This window comes from Staurois parvus, unplaced genomic scaffold (assembly GCF_062004578.1).
Source record: "Staurois parvus isolate SC_StPar_1 unplaced genomic scaffold, SC_StPar_1.0 ptg000334l, whole genome shotgun sequence".
NCBI lineage: Eukaryota > Metazoa > Chordata > Amphibia > Anura > Ranidae > Staurois > Staurois parvus.
This window is the reverse complement of record NW_028318130.1, coordinates 2,192,277-2,209,113: the sequence shown is the minus strand read 5'-3', so window position 1 is coordinate 2,209,113 and position 16,837 is coordinate 2,192,277. Positions and strand designations below refer to the sequence as shown.

Sequence of the window (16,837 nt, the reverse complement as noted above, 5' to 3'; positions counted from 1 at the left end):
ACTCGATCCAATTGTCACTCTAATTTTGTAGTGCGTTTGGTTCAGTGCGCTTTTTTTATTGTCGGAGAAGGACGCGGGATTTGTAGGCTCTAGTGTGATTTCCGATACAACTTGATCCAATTGTCACTCTAATTTTGTAGTGCGTTTGGTTCAGTGCGCTTATTTATTGTCGGAGAAGGACGCGGGATTTTTAGGCTCTAGTGCAATTTCTGATACAACGTGATCCAATTGTCACTCTAATTTTGTAGTGCGTTTGGTTCAGTGCGCTTATTTATTGTTGGAGAAGGACGCAGGATTTTTAGGCTCTAGTGTGATTTCTGATGCAACTTGATCCAATTGTCACTCTAATTTTGTAGTGCGTTTGGTTCAGCGCGCTTATTTATTGTCGGAGAAGGACGCGGGATTTTTAGGCTCTAGTGCGATTTCTGATGCAACTTGATCCAATTGTCACTCTAATTTTGTAGTGCGTTTGGTTCAGTGCGCATTTTTTATTGTCGGAGAAGGACGCGGGATTTGTAGGCTCTAGTGTGATTTCCGATACAACTTGATCCAATTGTCACTCTAATTTTGTAGTGTGTTTGGTTCAGTGCGCTTATTTATTGTCAGAGAAGGACGCGGGATTTGTAGGCTCTAGTGCGATTTCTGATACAACTTGATCCAATTGTCACTCTAATTTTGTAGTGCATTTGGTTCAGTGCACTTATTTATTGTCGGAGAAGGACGCGGGATTTTTAGGCTCTAGTGCGATTTCTGATGCAACTTGATCCAATTGTCACTCTAATTTTGTAGTGCGTTTGGTTCAGCACACTTATTTATTGTCGGAGAAGGACGCGGGATTTTTAGGCTCTAGTGCGATTTCTGATGCAACTTGATCCAATTGTCACTCTAATTTTGTAGTGCGTTTGGTTCAGCGCGCTTATTTATTGTCGGAGAAGGACGCGTGATTTTTAGGCTCTAGTGCGATTTCTGATGCAACTTGATCCAATTGTCACTCTAATTTTGTAGTGCGTTTGGTTCAGTGCGCTTATTTATTGTCGGAGAAGGACGTGGGATTTTTAGGCTCTAGTGCGATTTCTGATGCAACTTGAACAATTGTCACTCTAATTTTGTAGTGCGTTTGGTTCAGCGTGCTTATTTATTGTCGGAGAAGGACGCGGGATTTTTAGGCTCTAGTGCGATTTCTGATGAAACTTGATCCAATTGTCACTCTAATTTTGTAGTGCGTTTGGTTCAGTGCGCTTATTTATTGTCAGAGAAGGAAGTGGGATTTTTAACCTTTAGTGTGATTTATTTATTTATTTCAGATACTTATATAGCGCCGTCAATTTACGCAGCGCTTTACATATATATTGTACATTCACATCAGTCCCTAACCCTCAACGGGCGTACAATCTAAGGTCCCTAACTCACATTCATACATACACATATTAGGGCCAATTTAGACAGGATCCAATTCACCTACCAGCATGTCTTTGGAGTGTGGGAGAAAACCGGAGTACCTGGAGGAAACCCACACAGGCACAGGGAGAACATGCAAGCTCCAGGCAGGAGGTGCCGTGGTTGGGATTCAAACCAATGACCCTAGTACTGGCTAGAACTGCCAGGTGGAAGTGCTAACCATTTAGCCACTGTGCTGCCCCAACTTGATCCAATTGTCACACTAGTTTTGTAGTGCATTTGGTTCAGTGCGCTTATTTACTGTAGAAGGAAGCTGGATTTTTAGTCTCCGTTCGCACTAGTGCGACATCCGACGTGACTCAATCTGATTGTCAGTCTAATTTTGTAGTGCAGTTTTGCTCAGTGCACTTATGTATTGTAGAAGAAGGAAGCTGGATTTTTAGGGTCCATTCGTACTAGTGTGATTTCCGATGTGTCTTGACCTGATTAACACTCTAATTTTGTAATGTGTTTTTGTGAAGTGCGCTTATTTATTCTAGGAGAAGGAAGCTGGATATTTAGGTTCTGTTTGCATTAGTGTAATTTCCGATGCGACTCGATCTGATTGTCAGTCTAATTTTGTAATGAGTTTTTGCGAAGTGCGCTTATTTATTTTAGGAGAAGGAAGCTGGATTTTTAGGCTCCGTTTGCACTAGTGCAATTTCAAATGCGACTCGATCTGGTTGTCAGTCTTCATTTGTAGTGTGTTTTTGCTAAGTGCGCTTTTCTATTGTAGGAGAAGGAAGCAAGATTTAGGGTCTGTTCGCACTAGTGTGATTTCCGATGCGACTTGATCCAATTATTCTAATTTTGTAGTGTGTTTTTGCTAAGTGCGTTTTTTATTGTAGGAGAAGGAAGCTGAATCTTTAGGCTCCATTCGCACTAGTAGAATTTCTGATGCATCTTGATCCAATTGTCATTCTAATTTTGTGCGCTTTTTTATTGTAAAAGAAGGAAGCAGGATTTGTAGACTCCGTTCACACTAGTGCGATTTCTGATACAACACGATCTGATTGTCAGTCTAATGTTGTAGTGCTTTTTTGCTAAATGTGCTTTTTTATTGTAGGGGAAGGAAGCTTGATTTTTAGGCTCCATTTGCACTAGTGCAATTCCCGATGTGATTTGTTCCGATTGTTAGTCTAATTTTGTAGTGTATTTGTGCTACGTGTGCTTTTTTATTGTAGGAGAAGGAGGCTGGATTTTTAGGCTTGACTTGCACTTGTGCGATTTTTGATGTGACTCGAGTAGCACAGAATCGCATGACAATTAAAATCAAATTGGGGTTTATTTACTAAAATTGGAGAGTGCAAATCTGGGCACAGTAGGTACATGACTATAGGTCACAGAGGCAAATAGGCAGCTTTTTCTTTTGTAAACATTGGACACGGGGTTGATTTACTAAAACTGCAGAGTAAAAAGTTTGGTGCAGCTCTGCATAGAAACCAATCAGCTTCCAGATTTCTTTGTCAAAGCTTAAAGTGACAGTAAAGCTTTTTTTTAAAATAACAAACATGTCTATATTTACCTGTTCTGTGCAGTGGTCTTGAACAGAGCAGCCCCGATCTCCTTCTTTTCAGATCCCCGCCAGTGATCCTGGCTCCTCCCCCTCAAGCAGTTCCTCCAGGGAAAGCCACTCGCCCTGGGGGCACTGCTGTGTGTTTGTCCCCGAGCCGCTGCTCTGTGCTTCCATAAGACACATAGAGCAGTGGCTTGGCACCGATCCCTGCTCTCTCCTCATTGGCTCACTGGCTGTTATTGACAGCAGCGGGAGCTGATGGGCTCCCGCTGATGTCTCAGCCAATGAGGAGGAAGAGTCCCCAGAGAGCAGAGGCTGTTGAGAACATTGCTGGATCTGGGAGGGGGGGGGCTCAGGTAAGGATTGGGGGGGGGGGGCGCTGCACACAGAAGGTTTTTCACCTTCATGCATAGAATGCATGAAGGTATAAACCTTGAGCCTTTACAACCACTTTAACCACTTGCCTACTGGGCACTTATAACCCCTTCGTGCCCAGGCCAAATTTCTGATTTCAGTGCTTTTGCATTTTGAATGACAATTGCACAAACATGCAAAATGAAAATTTTCACACAAATAGAGCTTTCTTCTGATGGTATTTTCTCACCGCTGGGTGTTTTATTTTTTGCACTATAATCAAAAAAAGAGCAAAACATTTTAAAAAAAAAACGTTTTTCTTTGTTTCTATTATAAAATTTTGCAAACAAGTAATTTTTCTCCTTCACTGATGTGCATTCATGAGATTGCACTGATAGGCAGCACTGATGGGCACTGATAGGCAGCACTGATGGGCACTGATGAGGTGGCACAGATCGGCAGCACTGATGGGCACTGATAGGCATCACTGATAGATGGCACTAATGATGCTGCACTGATATGCAACAATGATGGGCACTGATAGGCGGCACTGATGGGCACTGATAGGTGGCATTGATGGGCACTGATGGGTGGCACTGACTGGTAGCATTTCTGGGCACTGACTGGTGGCACTGCTGGGCACTGATGGGTGGCACTGTTGGGCAGCACTGATGGGTGGCACTGATGGGGGGCACTGCTGGACACTGGTGGGTGGCATTGATGGGCATAGTTGGGTGGCACTGGTGGCCACTTGTGGGTGGCACTGCTGGGCACAGGTGGGCGGCACTGGTGGGTGGCTCTGCTGGGCACTGATCATCAGTGCCCTGATGATTAGTGCTGATCCGTCCTCTGACAATTGCCGGTTATCGGCAATACTTTCCTCACGCTGTGACAGTGTGAGGAAAGTGCAGTAGATAACTGGCAACTGCATTTACCCCGTGATCTGCTATGTCATTGGACACAGCTGATCACATGGTAAAAGGCCGCTGTAATTGGCCTTTTACCACATCATGTGATCACCTGTGTCCATAAGACACAGCGATCACGGAGATCGCCGGGTGCGCACCCCTGGGGCGCGCATGAGGGCGCGTTCTGGGAGGACTTCATATGACTCCCTTCCAGTACTGGACAACCGTGCTTTAGCCGTCATTCAGCTATAGCACGGTTGCAAAGCGGTTACTTGAACAAGCTGAAGTTGGAAGCTGTTTGGCTACCATACACAGCTGCTGAGAGTGCAGTTTTTGCACTTTCCACTTTTAGTAAATCCACCCCATATTGGCTTCCATCATCAGAAGAATAAGTTCACCTTAAAAAAAAAAAAATAATGCACATTACTTTTCAGGTAAAAAAATGTGCATTTACAATTTTTTTAGGAACCTGGAAAGCATTGCACTAATGATCAGCAGATTGCTGGTGCCATGCAGGACTCCTGCAGAATGTCAGTGTATCTGTCTGTTCCTACCTCCAATGGGCAGGCAGTTACATAATGACAGGAAGAGTCAAAGAAACTACCTAGAGCACTCAACAGCACCATGTTGATTGAGAACTACAATCCGACAGCCACAAAGGATGTCGGTACTTGAAGTTCACTCAGTCATAGAACACTGTGAATGAATGATGCAGCAATGTGGGCGGAGCCCCACACAGCCACCCTCTTTTAAAAAGTGGCAGCAGGCACGGAGAACTTCTACATGTACTGCTGTCACTCAGAGGCAGTGGATCACCAAGCGGCTGCAGGAGCGGGAATATGGTAAAAACGGGTGGACACATAAAACGTTCCTGAAGGTGAGCTTATACCTTAATTGAACAAGCTGAAGTTAGAAGCTGATTGGCTACCATGCACAGCTGCACCAGATTTGGCACTCTCCAGTTTTAGTGAATCAACCCCATTGTGTTAAATGGTGCCTGTTCACATCAATGCAACTCAGCATAGTGTGATTTTGGAAAAGGTTCCTGTATTACTTTGGTGCGATTCCAACATGATTTTCGTTCCATAGAATTTCCATAATCGCACTTAAAGTCAGATCAAAACCGTATTGCAGCAGTATGAACCTAGCCTTATACATAAAACTCTGCCAAAATTGCACTAAAAATGCCTGTAAATGCATTTTACATGCAGTTCTGGAACATTTCCAGTGATGTCTATAGGACTAAAATTGCACTGCAGCCTCAGCAAAGTAGCACATGTACCTTTTCCAAAAACATACTGTGCTACATTGATGTGAACAGACACTATTGAAAATAATGTGATTCCATTGTGATGGACACGTTTGTTTAGTTTTTTTTTATTTTATTTTCACCTGATTCAGCTAGTAAGTATGTTATTGTTCAACTTCCTTTAATCCCTTTACGACATGGAAGCAGCATCTAGGAGGTGGGCTGTAACCACTTGCAGACCTGTAGATATACAGGTACAGTAAATATACTGCGATGGGACGACATGTGCAGGCACAATCATGTACATGTAGGTATGTCATTGTGCCTGCTATAAGTTAGGAGCGCACCCCTTCTGTGCGGTGGGCACAGCGGATTACAGTTATCGGTGACCGGGTATTATGTGATCGCTATGACTGGTTATAGTGATCACATAATAACAATGTAAACAATCTGTCATGCATGGCTTTCCATTCATGAACAGCTTGCTTGCTATTGTGATCTGTGATTGGACCACAGCAATCACATGATACCTGACTACCTGTACCATGTGATTAGCTGTAGCCAATCACATATCACAACCAAAAGCAAGCTGTTCATGAATGGTTAACCCATTCATGACAGCTAAAACTATTACAAGGATATTCATTATATAAGTAATAACAGTGTAAAAAAATGATGACACTGAGATACACTGATGACAGGATGTAAAAAAAAATTGTAAAAGAAAAGAAAAAATGTTAAAAAAAGAAAACAGTGTAAAAAATAGAATTAAAAAAAATATATTTTTTTTCTTTACTTACTGTCACTACTAAGTATACATGATCATGCCACACCAGCCATATGATGATGCTGTATTGCACTGGTGACAGTATGCAAAGAAAAAAATGCAAACTTTTTTTTACACTTTCTTCATTTTCCAAAAAACATTTTATTTAATTTATTAATATTCCAAAAATTACAACTTCAAAAATCTCGCCATGCCTTTTACTAAATACCACAAACTGTCTACTTTCCAAAAGTTGGTCATTTGGGGGGAATTTGTACTGTCCTGGCAGTTTAGGGCCTCAAGAAATGAGACAGGCAGCCATTACATCAGGAATGATCAATTTTCAAATATATACTGTATACCATAGTTTGTAGATGCTAAAACCTTCACACAAACCAAGTAATATGCACTTATTGGGATTTTTTTTTTAGCAAAGACATTGAAAATATTTTGACCTAAATTTATGAAGAAAGGTGGGTTTTTTTTAATTTGATATATTTTATAACAGAAAGTAGAAAATATTGTTTTTTTTTTTTAATCTGACTTTTTTCCTTAACATAATAAAAAAATAAAAAACAAAAAAAAGTGGCGATCAAATACCATCAAAGGAAAGCTCTATTTGTGTGAAAAAACTATATAAATTAAATATGTGTACAGTGTTGCATGACTACGCAATTGCCAGTCAAAGTATTGAAATGCTTAATAGCAAATAATGTCCTGGTCATGATGGAGGTAAAACCTTCTGGAGCTCAAGTGGCTACTCCGGGGCTTCACATGTATGTGTTCTTGTCCTTGTGATGGTAGTACACTTGATTGTGCACTCCCAGCACTGAGACTGGGCTGCTGGCGATAGTTCCATGTCTCTACTAATGACCGAGACCCTGGGGGAACCAGATCCTGATCACATCATCACTGTGATAGCCTTTGATTAGCTATCATAGTGATCTATTAATCTATAGCCCATCTCTGTGTTGTTTTTCCTCTGTAAAGAGGATAAACAACACTTTCCCTCTAGTAAGGAGGAGATGTGGTGGGGAAGATTTACTAAAACTGGAGAGCGCAAAATCTGGTGCAGTTCTGCATATAAACCAATCAGCTTGCAGGTTTTATGATCAAAGCTTGATTGAACAAGCTAAGTTAGAAGCTGATTGGCTACCATGTAGAGCTGCACCAGATTCTGAGTGCTCCAGTTTTAGTAAATCTCCCCCAATGCATCTTTTCCTCCTTACTGGAGGACATGTCTGCAAACAAACAAAAAATCTCTCTGTTAAATCAACAGATAACTAAAGATTAACTGCTGCAGTTCAGGGCTTGATCCAGAATTTTGAGTGTTAGTGTCAGTGTGGCTGCCAGCGTTAGTGTCAAATAGTAGCAGTGTAAATAACTGTCAGTATCAATTATTGCCATTGTCAGTTAGTGTAAATATCAGTTAATGGCAGTTAGTGTCAGTGTGTCAGTTAGTGTAATTGTCAATTAGTAAAAGCGTAAGCGTCAGCTAGTGCCAGTTAGTGTCCATGTCAGTTATTGTCAATGTTAGTGTCAATATGTTTTGTGTAAGAAAAAAAGATGTTATATTTAGTGTCAGTGTGTTTAGATAGGAAAAAAAACATATACTATTCATACTATTGTTTCTTGGCCATTCCACAGGCAAAAAAAGAAAATCACACACACACGTGTGTGGTATCACCCCGAATGTTAGGAGTAGTAAAATTTACTTTGCTGTTTTGATTTTCTTTTGGTGGTGGTACATGGCATAAAATTATACAGCTAAATTTTAAAATAATGATTCTGTTTACTATTTTGTGCCAAGTTTACTTTGATAAAAAAAAATCAGGAGATATCCATTAACTTTTCCCACCAAATGAAAGCACAATTTGTTCTGAAAAAAACAAACAAAAACAAGGTATAATCAACCTGAATACACCATGTAGCTGCAATGATTTGTACAGTGTTATTAACACACTTCAAAGTTGTACAATTGGGTCTGTCCGTTAAAGTGGTTATAAAGGTTTTTTTTTCTCTTGAAAATAGCAGACATGTTATACTTACCTTCTCTTTTGCACAGAGCCGCCTGATCCTCCTTTTCTCGCTTCCCCCCTTACTGCTGAGTGTCCCCAGAGCAAGCTACTTACTCTTGTGGCACTTGTGCATGCTCGCTCCCAAGCAGCCTCTGTGTGTCTGTGGGACACACAGAGTGTGGCTCAGTCCTGCCCCCCTGAAACCCTCCTCACTGGCTCTCACTGCTGTGCCACAGCCAATGAGAAGAGAGCCTCAGCTCTTGCGCACATCACTGGATCAGGATTGGGCTCAGGTAAGTATTAAGGCAGCTGTGGGGTGAGCTAAATACTGAAGATTTTTTTTTTACTTTTCACGCGTAGAATGCATGAAGGTAAGAAAAACCATCAGCCTTTAGAACCACTTTAACCATTAGCTGCCCGGCCTATAGCCGTTTGGCGGCCGCAAAAATGGTTTAGCTGTCCGGGGTGTACGCCATTTGGCGTCCTCCCGCACATGCGCAGTTCGTGCGGTTGCAGATGACAGATCTGAGTACCGGCCCCCGTTGCTGGTACCATGTGACCTGCTGTGACCAATCACAGCAGGTCACATGACAGTTGTATACAATGGATGGCTTCATTCATGCCATCCATTGTATACTAGTGCCTAGCTGTGAATGGTCACAGCAGGTCACATGCACATGTCATGTGATTAGCTGTGGCCAAATCACAGCTAAGCACAAAAAAAAAAAAAAAAGAAACCTGAATGAATCGATGTCATTCAGGTAAATGCTTGCTTATAGCAAAGTAATTCTTTGCTATAAGCAAATTGTGTAAAAACATTTTTAAAAAAAATACTGATCACTTCCCCAAAGTAGTACAATGTTACTATGGTAACATTGTACTACTTTAGTCATAGTAAAATATGAAAAAAAATCTTTAAAAAAATACAAAAAAATGTAATAAAAAATTAAAAATAATAAAAAAAAATATATATATATTTTTTTTTTCATACTGTCACCAGTCAGTGTCCCTGTTCACCGCCATGCCAGTTATATGATGACGCTGTACTGCACTGGTGACAGTATGTAAAAAAAAGAATAGTGAAAATAATTTTTTAATTTTTTCATTTTCCAAAAAATTATGACAAAAAAAATACAACTTCAAAAAACTCGCCATGCCTCTTATGAAGTACGTCGGACTGTCTACTCTGCAAAAAGGGGTCATTTGGGAGATATCTGTACTATTCTGACATTCTTGGACTTCAAGAAATTAGATTGGCTGTCAGTACTTCGGGATTGATCAATATTCAGATTTATACTATAGTTTGTGAACTCTATAACTTTCCTACAAACTAAATAATACATCCTAGTTTGGGTTATTTTCACCAAAGACATGTAGCAGAATACATCTTGGCCAAAATTTATGAAGGACAATTATTTATTTGTAAACTTTTATAACAGAAACAAAGAAAAATGTGGTTTTTTTTTCAAAATGTTTGGTCTTTTTTTGTTAATTTAGCAAAAAATAAAAACCCCAGTGGTGATTAAATGCCACCAAAAGAAAGCTCTAGTTGTGTGAAGAAAACAATAAAATTTTAGTTTGGGTACAATGTTGTATGACCACGCAATTGTCATTCAAAATGTGAGAGCGCTGAAATGTGAAAAATGGCCTGGGCAGGAAGGTGTAAAATTGCCCGGTATTCCAATGCTTAATGTTTGTTTTGACCCTGGTCATGAAGGAATTAAAAGGTCATAGCATACAGGGAGGGAGAATTAGATTATAATGGGGTAGAAAGATCAGACAGAGGTCAGTCCTTACTGGTGGGTGGAATGGGAAAAGATGGGGGGAGGGCTATATGGCAGGTGATAAGAAGGTGCCCATGTTACAAACAACCAGTGGAATTGGTACCATTTGTACGAAAATAAAAAATATGCAAAATACATGTTCAAAAGGTGTCAATGAATTAGTGTTTGTTTACTAATGCCAGAAGCTTGTCAAGGAAAATAGGTGAGCTGGAAGCTTTGGTGCATGAAGAGAACTATGATTTAATTGGTATTGCTGAATCTTGGCTTCATTCTTCACATGACTGGGCCATTAATTATCCTGGCTATGTTCTCTTTTGGAGAGACAGGGTAAAAAGGAAAGGTGGTGGTGTCCATGCAAGAAGGGATCCCAGAGAAAGTTTGAAGGAGGTCCTAGTTGATTGAGAGTGTGATGAGGCTGAAGCATTGTGGGTGGAACTGTACATGGGGGTGCGTACTACAAAGGTAATCATTGGAGTTTGTTATAGGTCACCCAGTGTTAATGGGGAGGTGGAGACTCAGCTCCTTGCACAGATCAAAAGGGCTGCAAGGGCTGGGACAGTGATAATAATGGGGGATTTTAACTACTTGGAAATTGACTTGAGCAAGGGAACTGCAGGAACAGTTAAATTGCAAAAATTTATAAACTGACTACAGGACAATTTTATGGTACAGTTCATAGAGGCCTCAACTAGGAATGATGCTCTGCTGGACCTGGTAATCTCAAACCATGCAGAGCTTATTACTAATGTCCATATAAAAGAACATCTGGGTAGCAGTGACCATAACATGATTTCATTTATTGTTGTTCGCAAACAACAAGCAGGCACAGGAAAAATAAAAATGCTCAACTTTAAGAGAGCTAATTTTCCAAGGTGGAGAGCTGCTCTCCAAGACTTAGACTGGGAGGGAATATTGACATCAATGAACACAACACAGAAATGGGAGTTCTTCAAAAAGACTGTATGTGAACACTCTGCAAAATATATTCCCATGGACAACAAGTTTAAAAGGCTAAAAATCAAACCTATGAGGCTTATGGCCAAGGATAAAAAAGCTATAGATAATAGGAAAAGAGCTTTTATTAAATATAAAAATGAAGGAACGCTAACATCGTTTTAACATTACAAAGAATATAACTGAATATGAAAAAAGAAATCAAGGCAGCAAAAATTGAAAACGAATGACAGATTGCAAAAGATAGCAGGAGAAAGCCCCAAAAATTCTTCAGATATATTAATAGTAAAAAGGTCTGGTCCGAGCATGTAGGTCCTTACAAAATAATTGTCCTTACAAAATAATTTAAAATGGGTGACTGGGGACAAAGAGAAGGCTCATTTATTAAATACCTTTTTCAGCTCTGTGTATACAAAGGAGCATGGGGGAGCTCTTGTCCATAATGGGCATGGTACTGACACAGCTCCTGATAATCCATATTGGTTCACAACTGATATGATCCAAAAATATTTAGACAGAATAAAGGTGAATAAAGCACTTGGACTGGATGGCATACACCCACGGGTCCTAAAAGAATTGAGCTCTGTCATTTCAAAGCCATTGTCTCACATTTTTAGGGACTCTAATGACTGGCATAGTACCACTGGACTGGCGTAAGGCCAATGTGGTGCCAATATTTAAAAAAAGGTCAAAGTCTTTACCAAGTAATTATAGACCTGTTAGTTTAACTTCTATAGTTGGGAAGATACTGGAGAGTTTAATAAAAGACCGCATAGATGAATTCTTGCTGGAAAAACATATTTTACCCTAGGTTCACATCTGTGCGGGTGGTGCTGCTGCGGATCCGCATGAAAATCCGTGCAGCCGCACCACCCGCACAGAGAAATGCGGACACGTGGGCGGGTGCCATTAGTTCTAATGGCACGCTGCCCGCACTGGAAAACACAACCATACTGGGAACCGAGGTTCCCGTGCGGGCTGCGTTTTCAAAAGAAGTGCAGGGACTTATTTCTCTGCGTCACGGGTACGGGAGTCCATTCAAACGAATGGGCTCTCGTGCCCAAGCAAAACGCGGCCCACACGTCTACATAGGTGTGAACCGGGGGTTAAGCAACAGACAGCATGGGTTCATAAAAGACAGAAGTTGGCAAACAAATCTGATTTCTTTGAGGAGGTGAGAAAAACCTTGGACAGAGGGGTGGCGGTGCACGTGGTATACTTGGATTTTGGAAAAGTGTTTGACACAGTTCCCCACACACAGCTAATGTGTAAGGTAAAGTCTACAGGCTTGGGAAAATCTGTATGGAAATGGATAGAAAACTGGAAAAAAGATTATATTCAGAGAGTAGTGGTTAATGATTCATACTCTGAATGGTCTAGGGTTGTTAGTGGTGTACTCTAAGATGTTGGGACCCTTACTTTTTAATATATTTATAAACAATATAGGGTCTGGGATTAAAAATACCATTTCAGTCTTTGCAGATGACACCAAGCTGTGCAGTGGAATAACGTCCTTACAGGAAGTCTCCAACTTACAAGTCTACCTCAATGCACTGTGTAATTGGGCAACTATGTGGCAAATGAGGTTTATTGATAAATGTAAGGTTATGCACTTGGAGGCTAACAATATGCATGCATCATACATACTAGGAGGAGTACAACTGGGGGAATCAATGGTGAAGAAGGATCATTCTGGTAGATCACAAGCTTAATAATGGCATTCAATGGCAAGCTGCGGTTTCTAAACCGAACAAAAGCATTAAAAGCGGTATAGACTCCAGAGAGAGAGATATATAATTTTACCCCTGTACCAATTCTTAGGAAGACCTCATCTGGAATATGCAGTTCAGTTTTAGGCACCAATTCACAAAATGAACATTGGGGAACTGGAGAAAGTATAGAAAAGGGCAACCAAACTGAGGAAGCAAGGAGGAGCTCAGCTATGAGGAAAGATTAGAGGAACTGAATTTAAAAAAATCAAAAAGCAATATTGGATAGAATGATTTATGCATACCCACCTGTAAATGCTTTTTGCTTTTACTAGTTTATACAATGATATGTTTCTGATGGAGATTCACACTTGTGACAAGAGTCCAGGACTAGTCACGTTAAAGGAGTAGAAATGTTAGCTAACAAAAAAGTTAAAGAAAAAGGCAATGTAATGCCTAACTGAATGAACTCCCATTTGCTAAAACTGTATTGTAATTTTTTTCCCACTAATATGCCTAGAAAAGGGGTGCAGAATATCTGGGGTCCTCTAATCTGATGGTGGGTTTCATATTGCTACATCACTTTTGAGGGACAGGATGTGAGAGAGAGGCCCTTGGCCCTCAACATAGGGTCAGGTTGCCTTGCGGGGTGGGGCGGGCAGCTATGCCAAACACCTCTTGTAAGGTACCCCCCATAATGTTGAAAGGCATGTTGCCCGGTGTGGTTCAGCAATGATGGGGGGTGCTGCACGCCTTCTGATCTTCCTTTCAGGGCCACCTAGGCTGCGTGCCTGACTATGGGCCTTATAGGGAATTTAAAGGGAACCCCACACCATTTCTTTCTGGTTTTAAATGTCACTAAAATGAGTACATTATATGGTTCTCTAACTCCATAGACAGCTTTAAGCTATCTATTATGCTTGTTATTTATAGGATTTTAATGCTTCCCTTTGAGCTGCATGAAAATTTTTTTTTTGCATTGGTGCCAGACCCCGATGACAGTGTCTGGTTACTCGTGTAACTTTTTAACATTAACTTGCAAATTTGCCTTGAAAAATGCAGAAAAAGAAAAAATACAAGATACATCTCTCATGGGCTTCAGTAGGGTTTGGCACTACATTTGGAGTTTGCGGACTTCCCACTGGAACTGCCGAATCACACATAAACTGAACCTGGCCTGATCAGCTCATCTCTACTGCTTGGACTGTTCTTGGATGTTCTTAGATTATGCATGGTTTACCAATACCAATTGAGCTTGTCCCCCATACAGTATACAGTGTATACTATGAAAAAATGATGATAATATAGAACATGATTAACGTACCATACTGTAGGTGTGCTTGTATGTGCTCTGCTTCAGTATAAATATTTTTCCTGTAATATGTTTCTGGGCCAGGTAGAATTGTATGTGGAGGCTAAAGGGTGGGGGTAAACATGCTCAGCACAGTGCTTCCTCGCCTGTCATCCAGATCCCAGTGAGGCATACATTCTCTTGTCTGCTTACAGAGTATGTAATATAAACTAAAACAAGCAGACCTTCTCATCATAGGCAGAGCTGCACTAACATACCATAAAATGTCCACAATATCAAATGCCTGGGGACAAATGCATCCATCTCCTGCTCAGTGCCATGGCATGCACAGTTACCGCTCCACCAGCTACTTCCTTTATGACCATCACAAAATTAATAAGAACACAGAATATGGGACTCTGACCTTTTCCCATATGCATACATGTGATCAAAAGGCAAATATATTTTTCAACTCCTTATTTTTTTCTTTTTCGTCTTTGCACATTGTTAGTTCTGTTCTAGAATATTCAGTTAATGCAGATAAGTATGATGAACAGTGTAGTTGCTTAAATTGCCAGATGTTGCTAATCTATTTTAATCCAGATTTGAATGCCAACATATATTTACTAACAACCTAGCTAAAGCTTAATCCCTGATATTTTAGCCCAGTACATTTTTTCCTCTTAATTGTTTAAGGTAAATTCAAAATATGGCATTTCCATGAGCTCCTTGTACTGTGTTCTATTCTATCTATTAAGAATAATACAATTTGAACATACATATACTGTATATATATATATATATATATATATATATATACACTTTTTTCATTATTTATTTATTGATTTGTATGGTAAAATGTACTTATACTGGAAAACTCTTATTAAGTGTTCTTGCATGGCAAGACCACTTACTGTTATCTCACATATATATTCTTATTATTATAGCCAAATTTACCACCCTAACTCCTCCCACAGTTTTTACACTACATAAACAGTAATATACCGAAACGTGTGGATTGTTCCCGATTGGTGTGCTATTACTTTGTGGAACGTTTCGCCGAATGGTTCACAAAATATCGGCGTTTTTGTGGTGAAATTGGTCCCATAGGAATGAATGGCGGAATGTTCAAAACTAGATTGGGAGCTGACAAAAGCTAGAGTGTAAGCTGAAAAATCAGGACATGATTTCTAAACTGCCATCACTCCCTCATTTTCAAGCCCATCTACACAAATCTTATATCAACGTTCAGCTATCCCTGCTGCCACTAAAAATGTCCACGGCTAAGCAATAGCCCTGATAGTTTTCACAATATGACCATTTGTTTGCAACCCACGCCGCCCATTGACATTCATTGAAACTCCACTCTAGCCACCTCAAATTTGAAGGGCAATTTCTAAACTGCGACTGTGCCTTCATTTTTAATATTTCAGAGACATACTATGCATCAAAATGTGGGTCTTGTGATTCTCACAATATAAAGCTCTTCGGTGTAGGATTTTTAAACTACAACCGTTTGAAGATGGCAACCGCCAGTGAAGTGAGCAAGTTGGAGCAGTTTGTTTTTAACCACTCTTCTCTGCCCTTGCTGTAGAGTGAGTTGCCATAGGAACCCAGGTGTGTGAGCAGGCAGCAGAGTGACAAGCCACTCCACCCAGTTACTCCGCCCACTCCAGTTGTAGACTACTGGTGGAGGCAAGAACACTTCACACAATTTCCCCAGAAATTGTAGCTTTTCTAGTTTTAAAATATCTTAAAAGGTATGTTTCACTAAATTTTGAAAAAAAAATATATATATCTATCTATATATATATCTATATCTATATATATATATATATATATATATATAAATTTTTTTATGTATAGTAACATTTACTTATACTGGAAAACTCTTACTTTAACATTTTTTAAAAGGTATGTTTCACAAAATTTAAAAAAAAACCTTACTGAAGCCTCTTAAAGCATTTCCTCAACAACATACTGCTGTAGTTATGGACAAGTAAAGCTTAAAGGGTAACTCCACTTTCATTGGAAAAAATATAGCAGATAAAAAAAATAATAAAATAGCATATACTGTACAATTGCTACACAAGGAATAATATATAGTAATCTAATGTTAATAAAAAGTTACCTTTCAGCTATCTCCCAGAATCCTACAACTCATATGTTCTACGCGCATTCTCACTGCGCTGGGCATCTCGACACCTTGCCAGGTCGAAAGGGCAGACTGCTTAGGCGCACCCTCAAATGATAGACACACGCCGCGTTCTATAATCGTCAAATATCTTATCTACACTGACCAGGTAGCTATACTAAACTCATTTTGCAATTCACGCTCCCTATAACAAGACAGACATAAGCTATTACTGTTTGCCGACTACTCTCAGGATTTCTCCCGTAAACGAAAAGCATTCCAGAAAATATGCGCTGCACTATATCAAAAAGAGTCAAATTCACACTCGCATACCCTGCTACACTCCATTTTACAGCGCCTCCAGTGGAATCCAAATCATTTGCACGCCCAGAGGAAGCCCTTTTGTACTTGCAAGCCAATTTATCAGACGTCATGGGCTCTCAAAATCCTCATCATACACCCGACACCCTGGGCCGAGAGACCAACGCAGTCCGGGAAAAGACCTACCAAAGAAGCAAAGCGTTAACTTTGCTTCGGCAAAACAAAGACCACCCTGACGGCTGACACTCACCCCACTCGAATACCTTCCTATTGGTATTTAATGCCTTACGTTATTGTACTCTATTGCATTTCATTGTTAATAACCGGCTGTTATGCGCATAAAATTCTCAGGTTTTTTCTAGGGCCTTTGGCCCTTAGTTAAAAATGTTTTATATG

At 40.1% G+C, this 16,837-nt stretch overlaps 1 long non-coding RNA gene across 1 annotated transcript in view; it reads left to right on the top strand.

Moving 5' to 3' along the window:
* Window positions 1–16,837, top strand: part of LOC149457114 (uncharacterized) — a 65,841-nt gene that overhangs the window by 731 nt on the left and 48,273 nt on the right. The window lies entirely within an intron of this gene.